The sequence below is a fragment of the Brienomyrus brachyistius genome, unplaced genomic scaffold (assembly GCF_023856365.1).
Source record: "Brienomyrus brachyistius isolate T26 unplaced genomic scaffold, BBRACH_0.4 scaffold204, whole genome shotgun sequence".
NCBI lineage: Eukaryota > Metazoa > Chordata > Actinopteri > Osteoglossiformes > Mormyridae > Brienomyrus > Brienomyrus brachyistius.
The window spans coordinates 189,242-215,221 of record NW_026042479.1 but is presented as its reverse complement, the minus strand read 5'-3'; the positions used below and the strand labels follow the sequence as shown (position 1 = coordinate 215,221).

The 25,980-nt window shown below is 46.4% G+C and overlaps 1 non-coding gene across 1 annotated transcript; it reads left to right on the top strand.

Annotated features, from left to right (window-relative positions):
* Window positions 1-19,547: 19,547 nt before the first annotated feature.
* On the top strand, window positions 19,548-19,619 carry trnad-guc (transfer RNA aspartic acid (anticodon GUC)). Its single transcript has one exon. It is a non-coding gene; the product is annotated as a tRNA-Asp (tRNA).
* The last annotated feature ends 6,361 nt before the right edge of the window (window positions 19,620-25,980 follow it).

The following is a 25,980-nucleotide window of genomic DNA, read 5'->3' as shown; positions in this document are numbered from 1 at the left end:
AGCTGGAGGTGGGCTCTCTGTGATTTCATTGGCTGAACAGCTGAGAGGGTGTGTATCCTGTCCTCAGGCCTGAACCTCCACTTATCCCTCTCACAGCTGTTCTGTGCTGATGGCGAGTACAATTCCATGGCCACGATCGTCTTCAACACCCCGGAGAGGAGTGTCCGCAGCCTGTTCCACAGCCCCGCAGGTCCGTGGAGTTTCCAGCACGTGTTTCAGGGCAGGATGGGTCGTGACCTGAAGCCGGATTGGTCGCCCCTGTTGTGCCCTTCTTCTGGAAGAGATTATAATTACAGTCCGTTGTCCATCTTTAGAATGAACACCTGTGTTTGATATTGGTGACAGGCTGGCTAGGTCCGGGGCAGCTGTTTGAACAGTCAGACTCGTCTGCCACCTCTGTCGTGTCGTAGGTTTGTTTACGGGCCGCTTCTGGCTGATTGTTTTCCCAGACAGACAGCTAAACCCATACACACAATCCTCCTCAATTATTCAAGGCTTCCCTCATTTGGGATGGGGGGACTGTCACCCTGCCTGGGGAGAACAGGAGCGCTTCTCAAGTGCCCTGACGAATGCCACCGTAGGCAAGTTCGAACGGCACTAAACTGTGTTCATCCATGCCCTCTAGTGGATGAAAGACATACCAAAGTAACATGGCTTGGTCTTGATCGGCTCCAAATTGCACTTTACACCAGGTAGAAAAATGGAAATGATCATATGAAAAATGCCATTCATCATGAAATAATTTCTGTACACCTGTATCCTCATTACAAGGGTGAATCAAGTAAAACTAGCTGGTTTCGCTAGATTAGCGTTCTTGGGGATCAACTACATGATCAACATTTTAGCAAAAACGTGGGAAACACTGACTTAGGTGATGAATTCCACCACCACCACCCCCCCCCCCCCCCGGCAGGTTCCTACAATCCCGTGACCCTGGGAATCTTCACCATCACCTACTTCTTCCTGGCCTGCTGGACATACGGCCTGACTGTGTCCGCCGGGGTCTTCATCCCCTCGCTGCTCATCGGCGCCGCCTGGGGGCGGCTCTTTGGCATTTTGCTGGCCTCCATTACGCCGCACAATTCCATACAGGTACATCAGGACGGGTCGCCGTTCCTGGGGAAGCGCCGTATAGCCGGTGAGGCGGCGTGGTCCGCTGGCGGAGGAGGGGCCGTCACGATAGCAGAACTCTTCCCTCAGCAGAGAGAAACCTCACAGTGGCGACGTTTTCCACTGACCTTGATTTTTTTGCACATTTTGAAGAAGCAAAACTGAAAATCCGTTAATGGGTACGATTATATTTCAGGAGGACAAGCCCTCAAACGCTTTCAGTTTGATTGAAGTGGTTTTTGTGGCGATTCGCAAAACTGAAATGGAAGCCGATTTTGCGAACTTGTTGCTGTGTAGGACACGATGACTTGGTTCTAGAGCTCGTATCTCATGAAAAGCTCAATCCATGTTGAGGCACGGAATCATAAATTGCAGGTGTTGTTTCCATGATGTTACTTAATGGAAACACCCTTTATGCAATTTCACTTTGTCAACAAATTTGCTTGTTTGTGCAGAACTTTAATGGAAACGCTGCAGGTTTTGATATATTAAGGAAATTGAACGGGGTCTTTAGAAGTCAGAGGGCCTCCTTCAACACCCGCTTTAGATTGATTTCCTCTTTGTTGTCCAATCAGATTTACTCTTTAAGCAGTCACGTGACTCTTTGAAGGTGCCCTATTGGTTAGTGCTGTATCGATTTCCTGGGCCGCCCAGCGTCATGTCGGCATAGATGTAGTTTAACATAATGTTTGTTGGAAGTAAAGCCCCCTCGAAGTTTTTGAATGAGCATGTTTTATGATTTGTGGCGTTTCGTTTGACAGACCTTGGCCGACCCTGGGAAGTACGCTCTGATTGGAGCCGCCGCCCAGCTTGGTGAGTGTCCGTCCGCGGTCAGCCTGCTTTTCAGAGCTCGTCTAGAGGTGCATGGAGGCACATGAGGCTTCGGGTTTGCGTCTGTTTACGAAGGTCTTTGCCAGGTGGGATCGTGAGGATGACCCTCAGCCTGACTGTCATCATGGTGGAAGCCACCGGAAATGTCACCTACGGCCTACCCATAATGCTGGTTCTGATGACGGCGAAGATCGTGGGCGATTATTTCGTGGAGGTCAGTGTTGACGTTTCGGGTTGGAGCGGGTTGGTCCATTTGGCATTATGTGTGAGCCTGTCAGTGAGTGATGAGCTCATCGCCTTTCAGACCGTGCAGAACTTGGAATCGGGCCAGTCGTGTTTCGTTAACTGCTCCGGTCTCATGTTTGCTTTTGGTGTGGGTGGTGCAGCTAGCCACCAGTCTGACGCCATCTTTTTTTCATCTGTCCTTCCAGTGACTGATTTTGAGAACCCTTCCGTTGTTTTTGCACAGCTGTCTAACTTAAGGTGGCACATCATGCTGTGACAGCTCGTTTCGCTTCTCTGTTCCTCAATGTGCCAGCAAATCTGCTTAGAGGAAGTAAAACTTCAAGGGGTGGCAGCTTGTGAATGTTGTGCAGATGTGATCCTAAGCTCTTCTGAGTGACTCGAATTTTCCCACAGGGGCTATACGACATCCACATCAAGCTGCAGAGTGTGCCCTTCCTGCACTGGGATGCCCCAGCCACCTCCCACTCCCTGACTGCCAGGTATATTGCCCCCTACAGGATTTTCCCTGCTAATGCTTCAATGAGCCCAGTACACGCCTTTAGCAAGACATTGGTGCTTCATTCTCACTGTATATTCAGGTTTGGTGTGTCTGTCCATTCAGGGAGGTTATGAGCTCTCCAGTAACCTGCTTCAACCTGGTGGAGAAAGTGGGCACTATTGTGGATGTGCTCAGCAACACCTCGACCAATCACAACGGGTTCCCTGTAGTCTCCGGGTTGAGTGATGGCTGTGAGGTATGTCCCTCCCACTAGGGGTGATTTTGTTTTCCTGGAGATTTGTCACATGATGTACTTTGGGGCTTTGCTAATCTGAATTTTGTGCTCTTAGCCAGGGAAAATCTGTGGCTTAATCCTGCGTTCCCAGCTTATCGTGCTCCTGAAACACAAGGTGAGTGTGACCTAAGGTTCCTGCAGAGGTCAGCTGAATAAGGAGCATGTCTGTCCACACTAACACCTATCAGGGTGCTTGGTGTATATGCATGCCTGTGAATGACAGTGCAGCTGACCAATGAGGGGTTTGATTATTGAATACCTGGATGTGACTGGCAGTGCGATTGACCAATGAGGGGTCTGTTTACTGCGTACACGGTTGCGAATGTCAGTGCAGCAAGCCAATGAGAAGTGTGCTCATCCACGTTGTGACCGGTGTACTCTTTTCAACCAGGTGTTTGTGGAACGGGCTCGTTCTCGTCTCAATCTGCGCAAACTGCAGCTGAAGGACTTCCGGGATGCCTACCCTCGCTTCCCTCCGATCCAGTCCATCCATGTGTCCCAAGACGAGAGGGAGTGCATGATGGACCTGACGGAGTTCATGAATCCCACCCCCTACACTGTCACGCAGGTACTAGTCTCAGTCTCAGCCTTGGTCTTGGTCCTTGAGAACCAGAGACACATTTGACTAAACAGTCATGTTCTGCGACTGTGTTCTTCTGCCTCTTTTTCAGGAGACGTCGCTTCCTCGTGTCTTCAAGCTGTTCAGGGCCCTTGGTCTGCGGCACCTCATTGTGGTGGACAGTGACAACCAGGTGCGTCTGCCTTGCGAGGTCCTCAGGCCTTCGTCATCTCCAGCACATATCTCCATTCTCATTGTAAAATTCGAAAATTACTGCATCGGTTTTCAGCCAGTGGCCGTTGGGCATCCATCTAGATCAAGGTTATCACCCTGGTTTCCTGTGCTACTCCCACCCCTCCCTCATAACATAACCAGCTATCTATGCCCTGTTCTACGTACCAATCATGTTCCCGGTGCCCAGGTGGTGGGACTGGTGACGCGGAAGGACCTGGCCCGTTACCACCTGGGCAAAGACGGCCTGGAGGAGCTGCAGCTGGCACAGACGTGATGCGTGGAAGGCGACTGCCGCGCTGCTCACCAGGCCAACCCCCCCTGCCCCCAGTCAGCCCCCGCCAGAACCCGCACCGGTCGTGCATTTCAGCAAAGTCCGGAACCCGGGATGCCAATGACTGACTTTCTGGTTTCGTTCACCGAGGGTTGGTTGTGATGGGGGAGGGGATCGATTCCATGTGTGTTTTGCGACTTTTTGTTGCCCCCTCCCAGTTTGCACATAAAATAATTTATCCGTTATGTTTTTAAAGCACTTCAGAGAGAGAGAGAGTGAGTGTGTGTGTGTGTGTGTGTGTGTGTGTGTGTGTGTGTGTGTGTGTGTGTGTGTGTGTGTGTGTGTGTGTGTGTGTGTGTGTGTGTGTGTGTGTGTGTGTGTGGTTCTACACACACTTGGGTGTCAGTCCCGCTCTGTGGTCATTTGCAAAGCTTTGGTAGCATTGTGATATACATTAGTGTAAATGTGTAAAAAGCATTTCAAGCTGTGTGTGTGAGAGAGAGAGAGAGAGAGAGAGAGATTAGCCAGGCCAATAACGTTCCTCTTTTACTCAGAGTTTTTTGAGTGTGGTCTATTGACAGAGGGTACCACAGTTTTCTTGTGACTTTAGTTTTACTTTAGGGGAAGTTAATTTTCCTCTCCCAGATAATTGTCTTGCACATTGTACCATTAACCAATGCCTCCCACCCCTCCCATGCCAGTGTAGGTAAGACCAACCCTGCCCCCCCCCCCCCCCCCCCGGAAAAACCCTGACTCGCTTTGACCTTTTTCTCTCATGCTGGATGCTAGCGGTTTTTAACATACAGTGTTTTTTCTCGTGAATTCGCCCATTGGCTGACTGCCACACTGCCTGCGTCCTCCCCCACCCACGCCAGTATGTGACAGTATGTATCCCCCCCACCCCGGGTGATTCTCCAGGTCCTGTGTTTTTGATGGCGATTTGTCTCTTGTTGCGCCGTACAGCCTCTAGGTGGCAGAAACCCTGGTTTCTGATATATACCTGAATAAATTATGCAAATCGGGGTCAGGTTTACATGGGTCGGGTGCCAAACAATGCCAGTAGTGTGTGTGTGTGTGTGTGGGGGGGTGACTTCACAGGTGCTCTCCTGAAAATGTGTGTATATCATTGTTTTTAAATGGCACTTACTGAAAGCAGAGTGGGGTTCAGGGCAGCTTAATGATTTGCAAGGTGACCATGGGTCGTGTTTGGCCAAGGGGGCGCTAGTGTGTTGAGGAAAGGAACTTATTCTGGTCTTTGCAGGCTGTGCTAGAAACCCAAACCCACCCCCATGGCTGTATGTGGCTCCGCACTTTAAATGCTTCTTACCCCACCTCGTTTCCCATCTGCGCCCTACAACTTACAAATCCTTGCAATGTCACGTGCAAGGGGGCCCCCTACTGGCCAAGCAAGGCCCTACAGTCGCTGGTGCCCTTGGGGGTCCAGCCGTACAGTTTTTGCCAACAGCAGAGTTTACACTTTGACTAGTTATGTGCTGTTTAGTTATTTTGTTTTTAATTAAGGTGAACTTGCCTAAGTGACCCTGATCAGTTAAATAGGGTTTTTACCCACCCAACAAGCCTATCGAAAATGGACATACCAGTTAAACGGTAAACGATGTGAATCCCTTATCAGATTTTGATTTTATTCTGAATATTAAATGTCGTGTTTTAACTCAACCTTAAATAAATTAAAGTATCTCCATTTTAAAGAGCACTGTGACTGGATGAGAGAATTGTTTCGGCGTTGGCAAGTACCACCTTAGCGTACATTTATAGAAACGGCTGAAATATACTGGATAATTTTGCATAATTTTTATTTTGCCAAGCTTGATTTTCTTCTGTGATTTCTGAAATCTAATAAAGGTTTTGATGCATATGCCTATTTGTATTGCACGAGTCAGTCATGCTGTTTAATAAGAATCATTTGTATTTATACAAACAATGATAAAAAAATTATTGTATTAAATGGCGTGTTTGATGATACTGCTGGTGACTCCGTGGCACTCTTTGAGCAACGTGTCCGTATCCTAATTTTCTACCTTCTGACACACAAATTCTCAGACTAAATGAGATTACTGCAGTCCCGTTGCCGGGGTAATGCAATTGTTTAGGTGGATGTCGCTGAATGCATTTCAGTGGGAGGTCCAGAAAGCCTGGGACGCGATTTGACGGGGTAGAAATGAGATGAACGGTTCTGTTGTACCTTGCAGATTTGTACCTTGCAGATTTCCCTCGATTTGCTTATTAGTTGCTGGAAATCAATATTTAAAAAAAAATGTGCGTTGAACATGCCTTTCCATCCCGATCCATGAACCCAGTTTTCCCAGATATCAGCAAAACAATGAGAAATTCTATATATAAAAAAAAAAAAATCAACATTTGATTAAGTTTTATTAATGCTTGCTTTCATGTTAAAAAATTTTGGTGCACAATTTAATTTTTTTTTTAACACACAACATTTGGTTGAAATTGTAACGTGGAACATCAAGTCTGGGGCGCAGTTAAGGGGGGGAGATTAGGACAGTAAAAAACTTGGAACATAACTGCATTGGTGTGGGTTTGTGGCCCAATATGATATGCATTCATGGGGCCCAAATTCTCTAGCAGAATCACAGCATAGATTTCTTTGTATATTTTTTAGGTTTAAAGGACTCCGGAGATTGAGATATTGTGTTTTTAAAGTTTCCTTGGACTCCCACAGTAAATTTTACAGAGCTGGGGTCTCCATAACTTTTGCTGTGCAATAAATTTTGCTGACTGGGAAAGGGGGGGGGGGTTCCCCAAGATTTTTGCCGGCTCGCCTACCCATCGGCTCACCTTGAAAATGCCCAAAATGCCACCTGGCTGTTCAGCCCTGCTATAAAGTTGCAGAAAGACACGACGTTGTACTGTGACCTTACGATGTTACAGATCCGAGAAATAGCGTACTAAGCAGCACGTGTTTCCCTGCTGTGTTAAGGTGGGCCTTAGAAACCCATAACGCACTAATGCAGCTCTGGATGGCGGGCTATGCGTCAGTAATGCTGTCAGAGAAGATTCACTCATTAGTCTGATGTGAACTTAATCAGATTATGGGTCCTTTTTAGTCGCAGAATACAACATAATCCATGGCAAATGGACATCGGTGCCGTCTTTATGATGTTATGCTGACAGTGCCTTTAATCCCACCCCCCACCCCCCACCAATCCCTTTCCCAACTTCATGTTGTCTCTTAATCCTGTATGTTTCAGTAATATGAAGACGGAATTTCAGTATTCTCTGTTGCGGTTGTTTTATTTTTATCTCGCGAGTTTCATGCATTTTTAAGAACCGCGCAGAACATCAGTTAACTCTGTGCTGCTGGAATCCTGAGGATTGCCTTGATGGGTAGTGTAGGAGTTGAAGGATTTGCGTAGTCAGATTTAATTTTTTAAAAAGGAAATCTATTAAAAAGTAACATGCAAAGTAGTTTATTATTATTATTTTTTTTTTTTTTTACATAAGAATTTCAAGAGAAACTGAGAGCCTCGTTTTAATGGGCTTGTCTGGTAAAGTTAGTTTGACACTTGTACTGCATGTATTATTAAACATTTATCTATCCATCCATCCATCCATCCCGGCTCCGTCAACATGCAAACTTCAGTAATTCAAAACACTTAGTATTGAGCTTCCATTGTGAGCCTTAGCAGCCAATAAACAAACCGCCAATAATGAATATCACAGGCTTTGGTGATGGACACAGACTTCCAGACACGCCCCATATTCCTGACGCATTCCTCACCATGACCCTGTCTACTTCACATTCGCAGCCCAATATTTCATTCAAACTGGAGTTCGAAAGCTTGTTGGAGCCGAATGGACAATTTTAAAGACCAACATGGCAGAAAATTCAGTTCTGAAAGAAAGGAAGTTTCGATTTTTAATGAACTTATGAGATGCAGCAGAGATTCATCTTACCCTCAGTAATCTTTAGTTATAGCTTTCAGGGACTGGGATATAGATAATTTAGAAATGTGCTGCTTTTTAAAACACTAAGTAGGATTCCAATACTTTTCCAAGACACGGTATAATAGTATAATGTATTGTTGGTGCGCTGTGGGAGGGAGGTGCTGTCCTGGCAGGGGAGACAGGTGACTGAAACCTTTTGTAGCGATTTGTTCCGCCTGTCTGTTGGGCAGAATTTAGTTTGCTCTCTTTGTGCTTCCAGTAAATCTAGGTCCCGTTCCCATCATACCAGCAAGTCCGTGCAGGGTGGATCTCTGGCTAATCTCTTTTGTTGTTTGATTCCCTCCACGGAGGAAAAAAAAAAGAACTCGAGGTCACCTGCGGTTCCGAACCACATCTCCAGCAGGTCAGTGATCTCAGAGTAGCACATGCCGTTTATAAGCCAAAAGAAAAATGGTTGAAAAGTACGACACCTGTGTTATTCTATTTTGGTATTTAAGTGACAGAATTCCACTAAAGGTGAATTAAAAACTTGCTTAATTTATTGAGAAATGCTGAAGAAGTAAATGAACAAAGGATGAGAGAAGCTGCTGGAATCTGAAGCAGACATGATGCAGGTTCGAAACTGCACAGTTTTGATCTGGAATATGGGACACAATCCACATTATAAGCACTGAGCTAAATGCCAAGTTTTAAATGGCTATTTATCTATTACAACCATTGTTTCAGTGAAAGTTGTATGCAGATGTTTATTACTTAGTAATAAGGCAATATTTGGCTCAACTATGGTTTGTCTGTTACTAATGAAATAAACTTTTCCTATATATAGAGACACAGGACTTTTCTCACTTCTGATCTAAACCATAATTTAGTCTGTTCTTATTTAACATGACACTATAATAAAAATACATCCGAAGTTAAAAATCCTGGAAGACTGCGTCAAATAGAGCAGCAGAGCACCGCCCCCAAACAGCCTCTGTGGGGCAGCAGTGAGCTCAGAGTGCATCCCCCCCCCAGGAGGCAGTGTTAGGAAGAGCAGGCTGCTGTGGGACTTGCTGGTGACCCCAGGGACTTGGTCTTGCCGTTGTCCTCTAAGGCCTGGGCGAAAAGGGCAGGGTTACGGCTGGAGTGCCGCTGGCGTCTCACAAAGGGAAAGACACTGGGGCATGATGGGAAGGAGAACATGTTAGCGTTCCGCTAACACTTGTGGCACTGCCTTTTCTAAGTCAGCCATGTTGGAAAATCCTTGACTACCGTGGAATTACAAACAGAAACTGGAGAGCATCACAGGGGACGCAAAAGCAATTAACATTACAGAACTCTGTGTAGTCTTAGTGACGAAGCTAAGCTGAAGCCAGCAGTTCACACTAAGCCCAAAAATCCCTGGAATTAATCGTTAACAACCCCAGAAACAGAACCTGTGTGTATCCCACACCAATATGAGTCTTATCCCCTTATATAAAATACATGGAATATATTACAGAAAGACCCCTTTTATAGAAGATAATAGTTTTACCTTTTTTTGGTCTCTTGTGGTTCTATGGCTCTAGCCAGCATGTTTTTGTAGAGATCGGACTTTAAATAGCGGGCGTAGGAGTCCTGAGGGTGAGAGGAGAGGCCGAGAGCCCGTTTTAATGAAGCTGTCATCCACTTTCATGGCTGTGCACAGTTAATGCTCCTACCTTCTTCATCAGGAAATAGATGTGCATCTGGGCGTCATCCAGGACAAAACGATGTGGGCTTTTCATGCCCTGCAGGGTCTTCTCCATGGTCTTGCTGTCCACGTTTACCCACTTGCTGGCTCCCGGGGCCAGGAACTGCCTGGGGGGAAGGAAGTGATGAGCCTGAGCTTTGCAGTCCCACTGGGAGTAAGCAAGTGCCACATCAGGGCCTGCTCTAAATTCAACTGGGATGCAAACTGTCCCACTGGGCCACAAGGTCGCACTCACTTGTAGACCTCTTCCACCTTCTGCGGGATCGTAGCGCTCTCGCCGTGCCGGATGTCCTCACAGGCCTCCCAGAAACAGAGGTTCTCCACTGTGAATGAAACAGCGCATGCATCAGCTACCTGCAGGAGGCGCTCATCACGATGCCAATATGGAGGAGAATTGCCTTTCATAGAGGGATCATGATTATTAATTTAGCAGATGCTAGATCCTATTTTTTTTTTTTTTTGAGAGGGCAGGGTCAGTCAGTCCCTGGAGTAACTGATCGACGGCCCAATAGTGAGGTCACTCAGCTGACTCTGGGATTTGAGCTGATGACCTCCTGCAATGAATCCCAATCTGCTGAGTCACACACTGCCCAAATAGGCCCGCAGTGATCAAATAATGAATATGATTCTTACTTGCTGACGATGCCTCCATGAAGCTGATCTACTTGGGCGGGGGGGTCTACATGCTGCTCACCACTGAACTCCTTCTCCAGGTACTCCCTGAACTTGCACCGTCCCAGAGGGTCCCTAAGGAGCTCCGTGAAGCCGAACCCCCATCGTTCCACCCGCAGCTTGGTGGGTGTCTCCACCCTGCACCAGGAGGCGTGGAAGTGAAGAGACGACAGTCACCTCTGGGGGTGTGGCCCTGAAGAGGCAGGATGGGGCGCGGTAACGCACACTCACATGTCGGCATTCAGCGTCCAGAGTGCCGTGTCATCTGTTATCCAGGGGTTGCTGGGGGGGCAGCCTTGCATCATGGGGTCATGGTTCAGGTACTGCTCGCTGAACTTAAGGAAGCTGAACACAGAAGACCAGCCATTCCCAGTTTTAGTCCTACTTTCTATAATCCTTGCAAGTCATCAAATATTCAGGTTCAATGCTGGCATATTCCAGCAAACTGGAGCTCGAAATGGTGACGAAATGATTATACGTCATTGAACCCTATAAGGAAATTCTCTTTTCATCTCCTCCATCTTGCTCTCCATAGGTGAGAGAAAGCTTGGTAGCAAAGGGCAGCTGCCCGTAGAGGCTCCCAGGAACCTGGGGGTTAAGGGCCTTGTTCAAGGACCCACAAGTGTGCTGAAGCCAGGCTTGAACCGGCGACCTTCTGATCAATATTAAGTAATTATTTGCAGTTAAATACAGTTCAATTCAGTTTAATAGTCAACCGGTTTCAATATTAGTTAGGCATCATTAATCCAGGATATGTGTGACTCTGAGATTTATGGTGAAAGATGGATGGGCAGATGGACGAAAGAACGAAATAACGAGGTTAGATTTTCACAAAGAGCAGTCCCCAGCATTTTTGTCAGAATTAACATGAAATAGATCCCCCCCCCCACCAATCAGAGGCACAGTATACAGAATACCCAGAGATATCCCCCAGTTAGGGACTAATGTGGACTGGTGTCGAACCAGTGGTCCCCCAGCTATGCTGGGACTGAGGCTGAATCACAGGTGTTGGGGGGGGGTAGGTGGGGGAGGCTGTTATCCAACCTTTCCAGGCAGATGGAGGACTTGACCCTCGAGCGGCCCAGGGATTTCCTGATGTGTTCAATCTGGTGTCGGGAGCCATGAAAAATCACACGGGGAATATAAGAGTCAGAAAAAACACATCCAATCCCTGATAAGAGCCATGCTGTTGTACCTTTAAACAGAATTTGTCAATATCTGAGAGCCAACAAAAGAAAACGACAACACAGATGTAGATCCTTCCGAAGCAATTTTCTTATGACAGCATTCTTAAGAGCCCACTTAATCACCCTCTTTGGTTGTTCTTGGCAACCATCCCATCAGCTGAAATAGGTTCACTCTAAATTCTTTCAGGCTTACCTCTCTTTTGTAGTAGTCCGCGTTCTGTTCTGTAAAGAAGGAAGAAACAAAACCGTCTCTAAACATGATATAAGCCACATGTTTATGGGAGTTTTACTTGCGCAAAAATGTTCTGAGGGCACAAGGTTCATTGGTTCAGAGAGATAACCAATCAGACTGTAGAAGTGGTGGATACAGGCAACTAGAGGAGGGGGGGGGGTCAACCAATCAGATGTCTTGTTCCTGCCTCCTCTAGTTCCTTAGACCCACCTCCTCTACAATCTAATTGGTTATCTCTCTGAACCAATCATTTTTCCTTCTGCCCTCAGAACATTTTTGTGAGGGTAAAACTCCCACGAGCGAATCACATGCAAGGAATCAGACAGTAGGAATTCTGCTCACACTCAGCTCCTGGCTTTACTAAGCAGACATCCAGTCTAGAAACCATGAATAATATAGCACTATTACGAGTATGTATTGTGGGACTGCTGACGTACTTACGTTAGCATGGAAAACGAGAGCAGGAAGTGAGGAAGAAGTGAGACAGAAAGATGAGCACAACGAAGTGCTGTCACACTCACACACGAGCTTCCCTCGGATGCCCTCCCACCAAAAACACTGATTATCACTTCACTTCCTTGGGTAATTTGGGGGCCCAAGGCAACAGCCTATTCTGCCTATAGCTGCCATATATATATAGATATTAATATACATATTTTTTCTTCATGACTTTGATCTTATCTAGGCCCCGAGCGGCTCTCTTGTTTGCCCGGATCCGGTCCTGTGACTGACAGAGGCGATAAACAGCAGGTACTGGCATTACGGAAAAAATGTATATGCTTAATAAAAAGCTCAGACCAGCTGGACTCGGGAGTTGTGCCGGTTCCTTCGCTCAGGGCCTTGTTCTTGAACGCTGAATGTTCCCGGCTGCAGAAAATCAGAGGGTGAGAAATCCTTAGCTGAACTTCAGATGAAGAGTGAGCTCGTTTCTCTCAAGCAGACTGACGCCGGTCTAACGCTGCATTAATACCCCTTAGCACTACTGGTCACATTTCCCATGATGCCACTGGGTACAGCCCATGGCGACACTGCCCAGTAGGGGACAGTGTGACAGCTTTCCAAAAGGACCATTCGGTCCTGGAGGGCCAGTCGGTGACACAGTATCCATGATCAGGACTGGGGTACCCTGCTTTACAGAATAAACTAACCAAATGTCGATACTGAATGCAATCTGATTTAACATGGTTTCCTTAAATCCCAATTAAAGTGCTTCAGATCAGCTCAGGACTTAACAGCAGAGAGACTATTTGGCAAATTATTACGCTGCTATTTGCAATTACATCCATTATCTCTCCGCTAACATGCAGCATTAAGCCTGAGCCGCAGGAATAGAGGTCAGATAATGGATCCGGTATTCCGGAGGTGGGATCCTCTTCCAGCTCGTTTAAAAGGCCCAACAAGTGGGGGGGGTGGTGGGGGGGGAGACGCAAACACAGCATGTCTGCATTTTAGCTTCAGGCCGTCTCCCAGTCCCTTCGCACTCCTCTCTCCCAGATCCAAGCATCACCAGTCTTAGCGATGCGTCTCGTGTTTCTCGGGCAAAGAGAAAGGAGGCAGGAAGCGGCCATTTTGTCATTTGCTGGTTTTAATCCCCCCCCCCCCCCCCAGCTTCCCCCGTCCACCTGGCCGTACCAGAGTGCAGAGCGTCCCTGCCTTTTAAACACGAGCAGCACCTGACTGGGGGGCCCTACGCTGCGTGGTTTTTGGCTCAACTGTGTTTCCGTCTAATTGGCGTCAAAACGGTGGGTTTCATCAATGAAGGTGGTGTGTGGCTGAGCGGGTTGGCAGTCGCCGCCTATGACTGGAAGGTTGCCGGTTTAAATCCCACAGTCAGCAGAGTGACATCACCACTGGACCCCTGAGAGAAGTCCCTAAACCCCCAACTGCTCTAGTCTCAATAAAAGGTACATCTGCAAAATAAGCTGAATTTAGGATGTGATCCGCAGCTGCGTGGCTGCCATTCCCACCTCCTGATGCCGCCCCGGATGGGGATAATGGCCCACATAAACGCTGATGCTTATTAGCCCTGAGAGATGCTGCGCACCCAGCAGAAAGGGGCCCTAGTGACGGCCGGGATTAAGCCAGATACACACCACACTCTGCTCCTGTCCCACACTTTCATTCTCCACTCTCCTGTGTTATTCATGAACTCCAAATTACACTCAGCGAGGGTGCAGTTGCTCATTCCCGCAGCCTGTTGTCCTGTCTGTCTTCTGAAAGCTCTCGTCCCACAGAACATAGGCTTCTTCCCAGCTAAGTAAATATTTCATGATCACACTGAAGCAGTAGTGGGTTATCAGGCCTGAAGTGATATATTCCTCCCCCACAAAGTATGCATGGAGACACTCTGTGTGTCTTACTTAACGAAGATAAAACTCCCCCCCCCCCCCCCCCCCCCGTGAATTTTGCTGAGCTCAATGCTCTGGAGATGACGGAGATCGAAAATTATACCGGAAATGTTCCATATGTCCTTACAGATGTTTCCTTTGCCTTCCTTCATTGAACAAACCCGTTGTCGTGGGAGAGAACTGCACAACCCCCCAGCTCTCTGTGGGGGAATGGGACCCTGCCTATGCCTTCCTGCCAATCCTGCCAAGTTTCCCCTGTAAGTTGAAGGATCTCCTAACAGGCCTGCATGTAGATTAATGTCATACCCAGGACAAAGCAATTGCAGGTTAAGGCCCTTGCTGAAAGGCCCAACGGAGTAGAATCACTCTGGGCATTCACAGGATTTGAACCAACAACCTTCCACTTGCTTGCACAGATCCCTAGGCCCAGAGCCACCACTCTGCCCCACAACCTCAAAAAAATCCTAGAATCGCCCCCAGCCTGAGGCGATATTCGAGCTGCCAAGGTGCATTGAGTTCAGGTTTACCCAGTGTGTGCTTTACTCTAATCACAGCATACTGGGTTTTCGCCGGGGCAGATGTAGGGAGTCAGGGGTTTCGGGGGAGGTGCTTACTGGCGGTCTGTTGACGAGCCAGTAGGCCTGTTCCTGACATTCCAGCATGATGCGGTCCGCCTTGCGCCTCTGTTTGGCTGCCCTGGTAGGAGCAGAGCAGTCGATGGAGAGTCAGAAAGCATACTGGGTAATTAGCATATAGCGGTAATCACTGAACTGCAAGGTAGGGTTTTCATTTTTCTGTTTCCTTTTTCACTTAGAAATGGATTTCCGACTCTAGTGTTTAGGCTGAGGTCTGATTTAACAGATAGGAGGGAAATTATGACCACACACCATGTTACTTTTTAATTTAGGTAACATCATCATCCTCTTAATACGAGATTTATTCATCCATTCTCATCTGTCCCCTTGTGTGCATTTATGAAATTGATTTCATAGCTCGATGCGACAGTATTCCCGGGCTGGGGTGGGGTTTACCTGAGCTGCTCCTTCGCCTGCATCACCACGAAGTCCCAGGTGTGGTTGATCCGTTTGTGCAACATGTTGTAGCTGTCCTGCGGAGACGATGTTTAAATGCGACATTGCCAGGTCGCACGGCTGGCTGCGTTGCTGCATGGGTTCACGTTATGACTCACAGGCCGAACCCCTCCCAGGATATCAGCTGGCAGTGTCGGATTCACAAACCCTCTTACTGATGAGAACCTAAAATGCGTTGACCCTGACGCAACATGGCGGCAAGTTGGTGGATGTCTATGTGCGATCCTACTATGTGCATAATTGGTGGGAGGTTTTCTTACACAAAAATGTTCTGAGGGCAGAAGGAAAATGATTGGTTCGGATAGATAACCAATCAGATTGCAGAGGAGGCAGGACCAAGACATCTGATTGGTTGCTCCTGCCTCCTCTAGTTGCTCGGATCCACCTCATGTACAATCTAATTGGTTATCTCTCTGAACCAATCATTTTTCCTTCTACCCTCATAATATTTTGTGTAAGTAAAACTCCCATGAGCATTCAGCTATCACATGATCTCATCAAGCAATGCTTCAGACCAGCGAATAAGAATAGCATTGAAATGTACATAAATAAAAATTTTCTCTTACCTTTTCATAGTCTATCAGCTGCCCTTGCTTTCTGATATTCTTCTTAGTCAAATAAATCGCTTTAGAAGAGCAAAAGAAAGACATGGCAAGAAACTGTGTTTTTCTATTATTCTAGTAAAGGGAAGTAATGATGTAATAGGCGAGCACATGATTAATAATTGGTAATCACCGTAATCTAGCTCGGAGGCTGGCCACTGCTGAGAGCTCCAGAAGTACGGAGTCTAGCAAAAAGGAGATGCTGTCATTTGAAACTATTCAGAAGCAGCGTGACAAAGGTGCTTTGTGATTTAACATGTCAGGGACAAGGCGGGTGGAAGGCATTTTGCTACTTTAACTGGCATTGGTTCTCATACATCAGTGTTTCCCAATCCGGTCCTCGGCGACACACAGATGATCCACGTTTTTGCTCCCTCCCAGCTCCCTACCAGACAGTCTACGTTTTTGCACCCTCTCAGCTCTGGAGCCCGGACCAGATTGAGAAATACTGTCCTACACGGTAATTCCGCAGTCTCTCCAACGAATAGTTTCGATATGCGTGCCCCCCCACATGGCCACCACCCTCTCGCGCTGCCCTCCATCTGAAGAAACCGTGGTTTTAGGTTACCTGGAAGCGATACGGCGTCTCGTCGGGCCGCAGGACGAGCGTCCTGGGGTCCTTTAGGGGGTAAATGTAGCCGTGCTTCACGATCAGATTCCCCACATGAAGTGCCTCTGAAAACACACAAAGTGGTCACTCATTTCCACGTAAACTACTCAAAGCTCAAACAAATCCACTACTCGTAGCCCAGATTTAGGCATAGTAATTCTCTAAATTTTTGTCAGTGGAATACAGTAGAACACACGATAACTAGAAACTGAGTAGGCATATTATATTTTATTTTACGGTATAGCAAGTAACTGGAAAAAACGTTGACATGGTGCACAGAATAAGCCGCGGGGATGGTGCATTCCTCATCGGAACTATAATTAATTACGAGTAATTGGGACTTTCCACTTTCCGGCTGCCTCCGCGGCCATTGGCAGTCAGGCGCTCCCGGGGGTTTCAGACCGGCGCAGCAACAGCGCTGCTAGGGGGAAGCCTAGTGTTTACAGGGAGGGGTAACTGCTTACCGGGGCAACAGGTTTTTTGCCCATTCAAGTCTGTTAATGCATCTGCCATCTACTGCCTAAAAGTCCCCTCCTTTCCATTCCGACTTCTTTTCCAATCTGGGCTGTAAATCAGGGAAATCTGCTCCCTTGCTATTTAAAACCTCATCTGCATCGCCCGGGAATTCAGGACAACAGCGTCTTGCAGAACTGCATAATGAGGGAGACGGATAGCGATATTTCTCCAGGCATGACTGACTGCCTCTGGCTATCAGCGAAGTTTGCATCGGGACTATCAAACCGTACAGCTCAGCATGCGTAGCGGCGCGACTCGGGACTGGCCTACAGATTATTTGTACTAATAGCCTCTCAGCAGAAAGATAAATAATTCAGCAGATAAATTGACGCCAGGGGAAGAAAATCCCAAAAGCTTCAGGCGAATGGGGTGTCTATGTTATGGACAAGCTCAATTCTGACATTTATTAATTCACAGGCTCAGCAATATCAATGGAACAGAACATGCTTCTGTCAGACACGTGAATTGCATATGCTTACACATAAATGCAGCTAGGCTAATCTGTTGTATGGATGACAAATTCTATTACTTCATTTGTATTTATTATTCAAAAGACTCGTTTATTTCTGTTATTTTATTACAAAAAAAAAAAAACCTGATGACGTCTTTCGCCAGCAGGGGCGCCATCGTCGTCACGAAGGGAAAAAAACAATCGATTAACCTCACATAAGAGCACCAGGTAACGCTTCCCTACATACTTCTCGGCCCTACCTTCTTCCATGATGGAGTACTTCTGAATTAGCCACTCCACGATATCATTTCCTGGGAAGGCATAGCGAGGAAGGCATCTAGTTAGAGTCGAGAAATGTATTAAGCCGTCATAAATCAAAAACGCTGAACTCGATAAATAAATTACATAAATAAATATGAGCGCAAGGAGATCGATGACAGTCTTAATGCACAGGATTCCCGAAGACCGCCGATGTATGGGCTTTCCTGTGAAGGGCTTAAATGACCATTAGGACCCGGCCCCCGGGACACTGCACGGCCGGGTGTAAGACAACCCGGGCGGCACGAAAAATTATTTTTAAAAAGTAAAATATGTATCGTGCACCTGTCATCGCATGTGGAATCACTGTGATTAACAGTCTTTGATTCTTCATCTTTATCCCCATGTCGGGATCTTGCATCGCCACAATGACTTGTTCAATCTGGGATAAGAAGAATAGTCAAAATCGTGAAATCAAGGTGACGACAGACATAGTGAAAACGTTCAACCTAGTAATATAATAATTGCTTAATGTGTGATTTGATATGTAATCGTTATATTCATCATTAAATCACCGGAGAGACACACTCATATATTTAGGCATATATATAAGTAAACTACAAGGTTTTTCCTCTGACTATCTTAACTGCACGTCAAAGACGTTATCGGATATTCCCGACTACAGACTTTCGGTTTGATCATTTATTCGCGTTATTAATTCGGCTCCTGATTACATTAAACTAAACATGCTCAGATTGTTACAACCTTTGCTTGTCGGTTATTTTTGGGATCTTTCTGGATGGGCTCAAGGCGGGGTCTGTAAGCACAAGCAAACTGCCAGCACTTTTGTTTTACATGAAAATAGTTTGATGTCGGCCTATTGCGTTATTGTCTGGCTATAATTTGGAGGCAATATTAAACAATAGGCCCATATATTGTAAATATACATGTTGTGTTGTTTTGTTGTTATCACAAACGTATAGCCTGATCATAAATTTCATGGATACCTGGATGTTGTATGTTCCATTATATTTATGAATGAATGATTTATGTGAAGTCTGGCTTAGATTCGAGAATTAATCATATAGATTAAAAAAAGTTTTCATTTAAAACTTATCTCATATAATAAAATCCTCGTCCGAACGAACATATGTCAGAATGAAAAAACATTTAAATTATTTTTGTGATGCATCAGTATCAATAGCTACAACGTCATAACAGATATAGATATAATGCGGTTCATACTTTTGAAGTTGATGCGTATCTCCCGAAAAAAATCAACTCCAGAAGAGTCCGCGTCTGTAAATGCCTGAACTTCGGAATCGATCCTACCTTTGTTAGGCGCGGCATCTGTGTCTTGCAGCTGTTCCCTTGGATAAAGATGTTAATTGTCATGCTTACAGCATCTCGATCTCCGGCGTTTGTGAAGTTGGGATTGATGCTGTCCTGTGTTTTTTTTTTCCTTCCACACTTAAGCTCTGCTTGTTACTGCCCCATAGCGGAGCGCAAGTGAAACGGACTACCGGAGATTTGCACTGTTTTTCTGTTAGTGTGTATAATCAAAATATGACTCAGTTTGGCCAGTTAGAAAAATATGATAATAGAAAAGTATTCTTTTCCTCTCACTTTTTTTTCTTGATTTAATTACCGACTTCACGTACTTACACTGTGTCCCGTTGCACGATGTAATATTGCGAAACTATGATTTTGTGGCAGTGTTTTGTAAAGGAATTTTCCGTTTAATCATCGTCTTAGTATAAAGCTATATGGTTGTTCTGGTATCAGTGGACGTACATTATGTATTTTTTCTTCTCTTGAGCACCATGGTCATGACATGAAGCTCAGTCATTGATTACTCGCAAATGTTAGTAGTCATCCGCTGTTTATCTTGAAGATGTAAAAGTAGTGCGCGTACATCTCCTCGTTAGTATAGTGGTGAGTATCCCCGCCTGTCACGCGGGAGACCGGGGTTCGATTCCCCGACGGGGAGAGTCTGCATCTTTTTGCCTCGGTCTCAAAAGGCACCAAGCTAGAACCGGCCCCGTGTTAGTGGAAACGGGGCTTGTGACTTGTACTCATGCATAATATTCTGCGGGTCGCTCAGCAGCGCAGCATATGAAACTAGACTCGGATTGTAAGTGTGTGGTTTTGATAATTGATGTATGGATGGATGGATCCTTAATAAGAGATATAAACAATAAGGTCCAGTCGCCAACTAATCATGTAAAATACGTCATAAACTCATGGTTGTTAAACCCAGAATAAAAATGAAGACGTATAACTAGGAAAGTCAACTTGCACATTTCAATTTTGGTTCGATATAATCACGTTGTCCTTAACCCTCCAGTGCAGGAGGGGACGGTAATGCGCATCGAATGTTTCCGAACCTGTGTGTGATACAACCGAGGAAGAGCCGATGACTTCGGGGGAGGAGGGGCAGGCGACTCGGAAGAAAAAGCAGCAGAACCCAATGCAGCCTGTAGCCCATTCAAAGGCCTACTGTTGGACCTCTGCTTATTTTGCAATACGTCTTTAGTACGGACTGAAAAATGTCCGATTTCGATGAGTTTGAGAAGCAGTTAAGCGAAAATCGGCAAGGTAAGTTTGGCTTTGAAGATCGGTGTATGCTCCCTGTTTTAGGGTAATAAAGTGGCCGGCGTGTCCTAGCGCCGAGGATGGTGCGGAGGGCACTTCTGCTGGTTCCGAAAAGAAAAGCGCGGCTGGGAAATCGGTGCCTTTTATCCGAGCGCTCGCCGATTCTGAAACCTGCCCGATTCTTCTTCTCCCAGCTGCCGCAGGATCCCCGAAAACTGACCGCTTTGGTAAATCAGTGACATTCTTTGCTTGGCATTGTTATAGAGATCGCTAGGCCTGCATCCATCAGTGCCCGGCGTACATAACATGGACATTTCAATGAAACGTTATTGGGGTGCACTCGATGTGAAAGCCTGCGGTTTTATTTATTTAATTATTTACCATTATACACTTGGATCATAAATTGTGACCCGCGTATTTTCATTCGCAGTAACACACTATGCATGGATGTTTGTTGCAAGCGTTATATTTTCAAGATCACGTTTAAAGTTTTATGCAAATAAAAACGACCGCGACCACTTGATTTAAAGTCCGCACTTAATAACAGTGTTAGTTACTTGGTTTTTAAATACTACGACGAGTTTTCTATATAATGATATGATTTTGTCTCTTTCCGATGCACAATAGCCTTTCCCTTGGGTCCGAAATGCTGGCCCTGTCATCCGTACAGAATAAGTCTTTCTCACACGATCGCCGTTTCTTCATGATGTATAGACTCTAAAAATCAGCCGCGTTCCCTGGAATCATAACAACTGCTTTTAGGTCGTTATTGCAAAGTCTTGCACCTGTATCTACCTTTACAGCGGATAGCAGTAACTAACAATGATGTACAGTTATATAACAATACACATATAACTTCATTAAAGTGCAGAGAATCCAGTAAACTGAATAAACTTAAGCCATACTAACGCAACTGAAATATACAACATGCGTTACAACGGAGTCGAAAGTAGGATTGATTTATGTACCTATCAAATGGCAATCTTGTCATATCAGCTCCTTATCACTAAATCACTAAAATGTCATTCGAAACGACCTGATTCGGCTAGACGAGCACTAAGTGCCGCCGTGTTTGATAAACTAGCAGTTCCAGTCATTCATATCTGCGCTCTGACTATGCCTGCGATTGCGGTAATTGGTTATTACCGATTTACGTAAGATGCATTGGCCGCTCCGTGTCTGTACTTTTGCAGCGGTGCATTACCGTAACGCTGTTATAACTGATGCATGAAGCTGATTCCTCGAGCAGCACCTGCGTTTAAATGCTTCACTGAAAACTGCACCTTCAGGGATTTATTTAAGCTTCTATATGAAGGACCTGCTGGGATAGAAAGGTGATATTTTATTGCTAGTTTAATAAAGTGCTGTCTGTCAGATTGAAACGATATTAATTACCCATCCATCGTCCAACCAGTTATCTTAGTCAGGCTCCCCTGGAGCCTATTCCAGGCAAATTCCCCATACAGAGAGCAGAGGCAAAATTCAGGCCTCCAGACTCGGAGGCGTGAGGCAACTGTACTCACCACTGTGCTCCTATATCATTAATTAGTCTGGTTATGTTTTTATTGTTTCACAACAGACTGACATTCAAGGGGATGTCCTTGTGCCCTTGAAATTATTAGCCATTGAGAGATGGGTGTGTTTGTTTCAGGAGGGTGTGATTGAATATGTGAATTGAATGGAGGTGCTTCATTCTGGTGAGGAAACTGGGGAGTTAGACCCCGTACCACATCTTGGTCTCCGTAAGTGACTTTTAAGGCATAGCGCTGGGTCAGTCAGCATCCAGCACCCCAGGGAAGTTGGTAATATGATTACTCTGTGACTCATGGGCTTCAAACCCACAACCATCCGGACACACATTCATAATCCCTCTGAGTTACACATCTTGGATTTATCGAAATGGATGGTAGGGGGGCAGTCATGTCGCTCCGCCCACCGTCTCACTGGTACCACGGTGTCGTCCCCCAGAGCGGGAGAAGGAGCGACACAAGAAGCGTAGCCGCAGCCGGTCTCTGAGCCGTGGCGAGAAGCACCGCCGCTGGAGCAAGGACTCCAGGGGGCGGAGTCACGAGAAGCGCAGCAGCAGCCGCGACCGCAAGGGTCGTGACCGACGGAGCAGCTCACGCGAGCACAAGAAGCACAGGTACCCCCCCTCACGGTCCCGGTTACAGGCACTGAAGCTGATATCTAGCATGGTTTGAGGCCTCTTAACAAGTTTCTTTCACAATCAACCAATTGGTTTCTTCGTGGTGGGAAGGGGGACTGTACCCATATTAAATTTTAACTGGCGTTTATAAGTAGCCCCCGCCATAGCGATGGGACCTCAAAGCCAGCCTAAAAAGTGGCGCATGGTCACACCCTCATGACCTTAAACTGCCTGCGATCCAAAGTTAAATGTAAACATTCTGCCATCTGTTTGTTTTTGCCAGATTCTGAGTGTTTACACTGTATTGTTTGGGGAAAACAACCTTCTGTTTTGTGTTTGGGCAGCTACTCTCCTCGGAGAAGCCGTAAGAAAAGGACATACAAGTACTGGGATGTTCCCCCTCCGGGATTCGAGCACATCACCCCCATGCAGTACAAGGCAATGCAAGGTTTGGATGCGACGCTTCCATGTGTGCTAGTTCAGTATTGCAAGGTTATGGTATATTGGTTGCAATGAAAGCATTTATTCTGGAGTGCCCTCCTCCCCCCTGCTGGTCAAAGAGGGAATAACACTTGGGATGATTTCAGACAGTGTGAAGAGAGCTTAAACCTAGGGGTTAGAAGCAAATGAAGGCGACGATCCGGATGTTCTGGCCGTCCCTGGTTGGGGTCTTGAAGCCCTTTCTCCTCCCCACAGCTGCAGGGCAGATCCCCACGATAGCTTTACTGGCAACATCCACCACCAGCGGCGTGGCAGTGACGCCCACCCAGGTGCCGATGGTCGGCAGCCAGATGACCCGGCAGGCCAGGCGGCTTTATGTCGGCAACATCCCCTTCGGCCTGACGGAGGTGAGTCCAGGCAAAGTCCCGCGTTGCCTTCTGTCATGCATACTGGTGTCATGTGTAGCTCAGTGAGTTAGGACACTGAGCCGGTCACAAGAAGGTTGTTGGTTCAAATCCCTTGGGCAGCAGAGTGATTTCACCATTGGGCCCCCGAGCGCAGCCCTTAAGCACTATTTGCTCTAGGAACTGTCTGGTCCTGCTTCTTCAATGAAATGTATGTTGCTTTGGATGAAAGTGTCCGCAAAATAAATAGATAAATGTACTAGACTTGTCAGTCATTTTTTTTCTCGTTTGCCTGTTTTGATGTCTTCAGACGTCTGCCTGTCTTCATTCAGTGTGTCTGCCTGTCTTTTTAGGAGGCCATGGCGGATTTCTTCAATACCCAGATGCGATTGGCTGGCTTATGTCAAGGTCCCACCAATCCCGTCCTCGCTGTTCAGATAAACCAGGACAAGAACTTTGCCTTCCTTGAAGTAAGAGTCTTTCCTGCCTAATGGCTGCTGTGTCCAGGCGGAGACCGCAGCCTTCCCTGATTAACGACGTTCTTCGTTCTGCCCTAGTTTCGGTCCGTGGATGAGACCACGCAGGCAATGGCCTTCGACGGCATCATTTTCCAGGGTCAGTCGTTAAAAATCAGGCGGCCCCACGACTATCGCCCCCTGCCTGGCATCTCAGAGCAGCCCGCCTTCCACGTACCAGGTCCGTTTTGCTTGTCGCCGTCATAACCTTAATCTTTATTTACCTTTGAAGAGCCGATCGGCAAGGCCAGTTTTTTGTACTCGTTACGGACTGACTGTCCTTCGCAAGCTGCGGATGTCTTGTCATATAAAGAGGGAGACTTTCACTTTTATTTACTTAATGTTGTAAATATTTAGCAGACAGTTTTATCCAAAGTGAAGAATGTTTTTTTTTTTTTTTTTTTTTTTGAGAAATCAGGGTCAGCCTGTCCCTAGAGCAAACTCGCCGGCCCAGTGGTGTGATCACCAGTGATGTGAACCAGTGATCTTCTGATGATAACGCTGGCATCCTAACCAGCTGAGCCACACACACACACACACAGCTCAGTCACTCACTTCTTACTGTTAACATAGGGGTGTTGTGTGGCTCTGTGATGTTTGCCCATGAAAAGAAGGTTGCTGGTTGGCAGGGTTGGCAGAGTGATTTCACCACTGGGCCCTTGAGCAAGGACCCTAACCCCCAAATTGTTCTAGGGTTGCTGGCTCCTATTCTAGTTAAAAATTCTGGACACACCTACTGAAAATGACTTGTTTTTCAGCAAGATAATGACCCAAAGCCCACCTTGAAGGTTATGCAAGTAGCTTATTACCTTGTGAACTAGGAAAGAGATGGTCCCCACAGCCCCCCAACCTAAACTCTATAGAGCTGGTTTGGGATCAGTTGGATGAGAGTAAGAGTAAGGTAGCCAGCTTGCGCGCAGAACTTGTGGAAACTCGAGGACTGTTGGAGAAACGGTCCAGGTGGGTACATATGTTAGCTGGTTGAGTCCGCAATGCTGTCATCGAAGCCAATGGCTCCTATTTTGAAGAGACAAAAATTTTGTCTTTGCAGTACTTCATATGCATAACTTCCATGCCCAAAGGCCTTTTACTATAAGGTGAATAACAGCTAAAATAGAGACAAATGCATTAAGAGCAGGTGTGTCCATACTTTTGACTGGTGCTGCATGTGTCAGCATCTCCCATGGAGAGCAAGATGGGAGAGACAAAAAACAGTCGTCAAACTGCCCCAGTATTTAGGTATTTTTTTGCTGGAGTTACATTTATCTGATATTATATAGGAGATAACGACGTCATACTGATTTGAAGTTGGCTTATTTCACTCGCGCCGTTTGCTCGTGGTCATTATCCGGCATGTTGACGGTTTGCTGTGATCGGCCGGCTTTGGGCGCCGTGCCGCTCTGTCTGCAGGGGTCGTCTCCACCGTGGTTCCAGACTCGCCACACAAGCTCTTTGTCGGAGGCCTGCCCAACTATCTCAGTGACGATCAGGTACCCCGCCCTCAGTCTCTGTCGCCGGGGAGCCGACCCACAACCCTCCTGTGTTTCTGTCCCACTGCTGCACGTGGAACTCAAGCAGGCATGCACACACACGCACACGCACGCACGCACGCACGCGCACGCACATACATACATAAAATAAACACTCGTCTCTGTGTAACTGATTAGTAGGAAAAGAAAGCCTGTCAAAGTTACCTCACCGCTTAAAATTCATTACAAGATACTGGGGGGTCAAATGTCAGCATCATGTTTAAAGCTAGCTGCTGAAAATAGCCGCACATTTGAGGTTTTTTTTTTTTTTTTTTAAAGATATTCATGGGATTTATTAAACATTTATTAGACATGTAGGTAATGAGTTGACAGTTACATTACGCTCATTGTTTATCCAGCTGTAAATTATGAAGATATTGAGACCCCGCTAATGTAAAAGGTACGTTTCCCAAAACCTCATGTTATCGACTTGCATAGTTGGAACCATTCAGTTGTTATCTAATGTTGTTAGCAAATAACCTTATTAGCAACAAAGGCTTTGGGAAACGTGCCTTACAGCTGGCGGCTTGCCAAACCAGTCACGTAGCCAGTCCCTGTGCTGCCTGTTGCTGGGTACCCTGGAATATTTGTATATCGGGTTAATTGCTGAGTGTTAGTCGGATGAATCAGCCGCGTCGTTTTGCTGCATGAAAATTTAAAATCGAGTCATCTGCGCGTCACCTAACTGACGAATACCTCCACATTGCCGTACACCTGTGTT